The sequence below is a fragment of the Magnolia sinica genome, chromosome 12, assembly GCF_029962835.1.
Source record: "Magnolia sinica isolate HGM2019 chromosome 12, MsV1, whole genome shotgun sequence".
NCBI lineage: Eukaryota > Viridiplantae > Streptophyta > Magnoliopsida > Magnoliales > Magnoliaceae > Magnolia > Magnolia sinica.
The window spans coordinates 63,836,577-63,842,909 of NC_080584.1; the positions used below are offsets into that span (position 1 = coordinate 63,836,577).

Consider the following 6,333-nt stretch of genomic DNA (forward strand, 5'->3'; position numbering starts at 1 on the left):
GGAGAATACTTTGGTTAGGCCAAATAGGACACTTACTATTTTTGGCCGAAAACCACAAAGTCAAATAGGAATAGAGGTTGTCTATAAATAGTAAGTTTACTATTTACAGTAAGTCACGTTCTTAGGGTGTTTGAGTTGGAGTTTAAGTCTAAAACTCCCTCCTAGGTTTGAGTTCCTAATTTAAAGAGTTGTAACTTTGTTTTCTATTTATTTATTTTTTTTAATTATTATTTTTAATCATCAATCAAGTTATTTCGAATTTATTGGAATTATTTCTGATTGTATCTCCCTAAATTTGAGGAAGCTCTATAAGGAGTCCAGAGCGCTCCGTGGATTCAAAATAGTTATCCCCTGAGAAAGATGGGGATCGACTTCTTCACGTCCCACCTTGTGCCAAGTGGTATCAGAGCAAGGACTCCCCTTGTGCTGATGACAACTAACAATGGAATGAATTAAAATCCTATGGATGGTGATTTAAGGATTCATTATTTATTGGAAAGAATAGAACATTTCCACCAGGAGAGTCGATTAACCATGCAAGGCCTAAAGGCAACCCTCGACCATATTATAGATGTTTTAATTCCTATTTAAGCCCACGGAAACACTCAGCCACCCCATGATCATTGTACGACACAACCCGTTTTTCGTAGGGCATTTCTGGAGGCAAATCACAGGGCAATCCCAAATAGGTCAAGCTCCAACGACGAGGATGTCGATGGCGTCATTACTCGACGACCAATCCATGTAGGTGAACGACTATATCGTGCTGAAAAAAACTATCAAGGTAAGGTCGAACTTCTCAATTTTAATGACTTGTTGTGTATAGAAGACTTCCTCGATTTGTTAGCAGAAGTATAGTGATATTTTGATTACATGAACATGCTGGAACAAAAGAAAGTGAAGTTGCTTGTGTTCAAATTGAAATCTGGTGCTTCTGCATGGTGGTAGTAGTTACAGCTCTCACATGACCGATAGAACAAGGCGCCCATCCGATCATGACCGCGGATGAGACACCTTCTTCGAACATAATTTCTCCCTAGTGATTATGAGCAAGTGGTGTTCCAACAACACTATAATTATTGGCTAGGAAATCAGACCATCACAAATTACATCGAAGAATTCTAATGGTTGGCAATAGAAATGATTTATCAGAGAGTTAATCGCAGAAGATAACGCGGTGTAATATTGATTCCCATGCATGAAATGACCATCACGCAGAAAAAGAAATTGCCAGCAAAGTTACCGCTTGAGAGGAGTACATCCCATAGCTGAGAGCAAAGGCCACAAGCGGTTCGCAGTTGATACTTCCTCTGCTCATCTGATATCTTTAGCTTGTGGAGAGCAAGAAGCAATGCCTGAGAATGCCAAGCTTGAGGTATTAATCTAAATCAGGTTGACAAGGTCCCATAAAGGAGTCAAAAGGAACACAGAGAAACTACTTATGAAGTCTCATACGGTTTGCGACCTATGGAGCGGAGGCTTCATCTTCAAAATTGCATATTCAATGGTGGCTGCATTGAATGAAACCCCCAACGGTGTGTGCAGCCTGAAAAGAAACAGAAAGCAGCATTCAGTTTATTCAATGCACAAAAATCACTAAAGAATCATGACATGAGAACCTTCTTTTGTTTCATGTTTCATTAATGAAACAGGAATACAGCCCAAAATGTCCACAGCTTTATGGGGCATCCTCAATTCTTTCAAATATTCTATTCTCGAGAAAAACTAACGAGCAAGGCATTAATCAATTAGGATTTCTTAGATAGAGCCACAACCACTCCAGTCCACATGGTTTGATCAGTCTCTGAACAAGGAATACAAGCACCTGCATTATGCATTATTGTACATGATTATAGTGACTAGTAAGGATAACAAATTCAGGAGGCTAGCGACCTATGTAGACAACAAGCACTCTGCAAAGAGATGCCCATACATATAAGAACCATCAATCGAATAAATGCAAATTCAATCATAGAAAACTGCGAAACAATTTATACATCAATTATGCCACTGAGATCTACAAAAGCACATGCATATGAACTAATAATTACAGGACAGGCACTAAACCACACCATTCTGTAAAGAGAACTATTTATAGAATTAACATAAAATAACTCCTAGACCAGGAGAACAAGGGATAGTAATGTTATGAAAGAGCCAAACCTTTTGCATCAAAGAGAAAAGCTACAAGTCGCTTCTTGAAACACCATACGCCAAGTAAGCCTAAAATAAATCCAGATATCAGAATATTGAAATTGATGATCAGTCATCACCTTTTCTTTTTCCATTTTGCTTCTCTGATGAGGTGTCTCTTTATACTTTATAGTGAGTTGCCTTAACAATCCACATAAATAAGAACTAAATTGAGAAACATACATGCATGATCAGAGCATTGTATGAGTTGATCCAGAAAGCTAGCTTCTCGTCGTTGCTCAAGTTGATTGGGTTGACTTTTGCCAATTGCTCAACCAGCAATCTGTACCCAAAACAGAACAGCATGTCAGTGTCAATAGACTGTTCCCATCCAAGGACTTATTAAGAATTTACATTTCAAGCATTCCACAAAATAAATAAATAAATATAAATATAAATATAAATAAAATGGTGGAACATGTTACTTGAACCTCCGCAGTGCTCCAGAAGCATACTCTAGTTGCTTCTTCCCAACTGACATCTAAGAAACCTCAATTGATAAACCATAGTTTCCAATGTCTGCCCGCCTTAGTGTTCCACAAACTTTGTAGGGATCAAAGACATTTTCAGAGGCCAACACCTCACTGTTACACTGTAAATCAACTTGCGGGCTCTGCACCCATGACGCAGTTGTTGAGGGTTCAAATAGTGACTAAATCGATAAACTGGAAAGATGACCATTGGGAGACACGGGAGAGTGCAGGTCCTCATCAGGCTAGCCACACTTGTCCGTTGAATGTGAACCACTAGACACCAATCCATTGCTCAAGTGGTAGATTGAGTGAAGATAGCATTGTTTCAACACTGAGGTCTTGGTATCGATTCCCAAGTGGGGTGTACTAACAATGGGGTGTGTACTAACAAGCTAACAAAAACAAAAAAGAAAAAGAAAAAAAGAATGTGAACCACTAGCAATTTCTTGAACCAGCAAATGAGTACATCCAGAGCCATGATATCTTTGGCTAACTAAAAAAAGAATGTGAACCACATGATGATCTTTGCCTAACTAAAACAACAGCAACAATCCATTTTCAGTGGGAAAATTTATGACTATTGGAAGGTTGGGGTCATCCAATCTCTATATTTCCAGCCTTTGGTGCATCCATGTGCCAGTCTGCCCGCTAAACGGTCCTGATCACCTCTATAGGCATTTCCCTGTATATGTTGGGATGACACTACATGGAACTTCTATGAAGCACATCATGCTAGTGTTTCTCTTAAACAAATAGACATTCTGAAGTTTAGAAGACCACGTCTCCATATAAAGATCTCAAGTATGGAACATCTTTTGTAGCATCCACTCAATCTAATGTTAGTACAGTTCTATTTTTGTGTACAGTCGGTAACTGATCTATTTCTCTATTTTGTCAGTTGGGCCACAACATCGTTAGTTAATAGAAACGAAAGAGCATCATAAATTCATAAATACAAGTTGTGGCAAACGTGGGCCAGATCACTACTTTTTCCACAAGTTTTGATGATCTTTTTCCACAAGTTTTGATTAATTCCAATATGCAAGTACTAAAACAGCCTAAGCACTTCAAGAACAATTTATCACCAAACCAATGAAAATTACACAATTTATAAACAAAGATCAAAGAGCACTTCTAACAGGTCCCTAATAATCTGATCAAAGACTTTCTTCATGGTCGCAACAGATGAAAAAAATTGTCCTCTTCAAGAGCAAGTCCCCTGCAACTCTTTTTATAGCAAAGAAACCCGCAGATCCTCACTTGAATGGAGGACATCTACATTTAATGTAGATATAGCAGTATGTTGATAGCCATTGACATCACCTTCTGAAGTAATGGCACTGCTCGAGCTCGGGTCTCCATCTTCACTCACCAAATCCGACATCTGCTGAGATCCGTCACCATCTCTAATCTGCCTGTGTTACAGATTCGGCATCAACTCAGACCTATCATCTCTGCTCATCGAAACCCACCACTGTCCCCTCATTGAAAACTGAAAACCCATCTCTCCTTAGCCGCAACCGCTGAAAACCTCTGTCCTCATCCAACCTTCGACCATAGATGTCGCCCATTGCAATCCGATCAGGCCGAATCCACCCTCATTGTAGTCCGCTCAAACCCATCAGGTCAGGCCATCGCCCAAATCTAACAGCCCCCAAAATCCTTTCCACGTCTGCCATTAGAGCCCCCTTGAACCTCTGCCACTGCCTCTTCTCTGTTGGAATCATCACATGCAAACCTGGAGAGCGAGGGAATGAGAAAGGGAGGGGGAGGGGGAGAGTGAGGAAATGAGAAAGGGGTTTTGACAGAAAGGGCTTCGAAAGAGAGAGGAGTAGGGGTGCACACGGTTCGGTTTGGTCCGATTCCGGGGTGAAACCGGAACCGAACCGTTCCTAACGGTTCTAGGAAATTCGGAACTGGAACTGGACCGTTGGCACCCTAGAACCGAACCGGAACCGAACCGTTAAAACCGGTTCAGTTCCGGATCGGTTCCATGGTTCTGGGCTTTTTATAATCCAGCCCAATTGGTCGCCCATGTCCATCCATGTTGTGGTCCATTTGATGAATGGTTTAGATATTATATAAGGTGTGCAAAAATACATTTACGAAAATAATTGTTCTAAAGAAAACAATTATAAGGTGTGCAAAAATACATTGGTTCGGTTCCATAGTTCAATTCTATGGTTCGGTTCTATGGATCGGATCTACGGTTTGGTTCTACGGATCGGTTCACGGTTCGGTTCGGTTTTATATACCCCCAAACCAAGAACCAAACCGATGTCACCAGTTCTTTGATTTTTGGAACCAGAACCGGAGCCGGTGCACTCTAGAACCGGACCAAATCGGACCATTTGGTCGGTTCCGGTCCGGTTCCACGGTTCTACCGGTTAAATGTGCACCCCTAGAGAGGAGAGCATTTTACGGAAAGAGTTTGAGAGGGACGTGGATTGGCTGGTGTCCCGCACACTAGGGCACGTGTCCTACAAAGATGGGCGTCGTAGCTCCTCGAGCTCCGATCTGTACGAACCGTTCAAAGAAGATCAAAGTTACATGGACCCAAAAATGATGTATTTATTATATCCACACCGTTCTCTATTTTGTGAGAGCATTTTAGAGCATGACGTATAAAATGATTCGCATCCAAAGCTCAATAGACCACACTAGAAATAGCCGTGGTGGCAATGATTCTCACCTTTAAAACTTTTGTAGGCCCACCATAGTGTTTATTTTCCATCCAATCCGTTCATAAGGTCACATAGACCTAGATGAAGAGGAAAAACAAATATCACATTGATCCAAAACTTCTGTGATACTTAAAAGAGTTTCAATGGTAGACGTTCAATCTGTCGTAGCTTTTTGCAGTGTGGTTCACTTAATCTTTGGTTCTGTCTTATTTTTGGGTTCAAGACTTGGGACGAGCTCGCTAAAAGAAAGGACAGTTGGGATATAATAAATACCTCAAGGGGCGTTTGCTGCATAGTATTAGATGGGATTAGGTGGGATGGAATTGGATTTCGTTCCGTGCCAATTCCACTCAATGTCGGGGAAGAGTGGAAAAGCTTGGAATTACAGGAGAAGGAATTGCATCGGGTCTCATGCAAATTCCACCTAATGTTAGCAAGTTGTGTAGGTCCTACCATGATGTGTAGGCTATATACATGCAGTATACTCATTTTCTGAGATCATTTTAGAGCATCACCAAAAAATTAGGTAGATCTAAAGCTCAAATGGATCCCACCGTAGAAAGCAGCGGGGATTGAATACCTACCGTTGAAAACTTCTTTTGGGTCACATAAGTTTTGGATCTACCTCATTTTTACGCACATGAAAAAAAAAATGAGGTTACAAAACAGATGAACAGTTTGTATATAACACACGAATTATTCTCAAAAGTTTCAAATGATGGTGGGTATATCCATTTAATATGCCACTGTATTACAAACATAGCATGGAATTAAGCTTGAGAAATTTACCACGGTAGGACCCATTTATGGCCCATTTACCCGTTGAAGCCCACCTCATTTTACCTTACTAGAATAAGCCCCAGTTGTACGGACGACTTGCCAAAGGTCGAAAATGCCCCTACTTTTTCCTTCAAGTGGATCGGCTGGTGCTCGAAGACGAGCGCTGACGCTCCTCAAACTCTGAGTTGTACGAACGGTTCAAA

The 6,333-nt window shown here is 40.8% G+C and overlaps 1 pseudogene; it reads right to left on the reverse strand.

The window, feature by feature from the left end:
* Positions 1-782: 782 nt before the first annotated feature.
* Positions 783-4,237, reverse strand: LOC131220161 (uncharacterized; annotated as a pseudogene).
* Between the last annotated feature and the right edge of the window lie 2,096 nt (positions 4,238-6,333).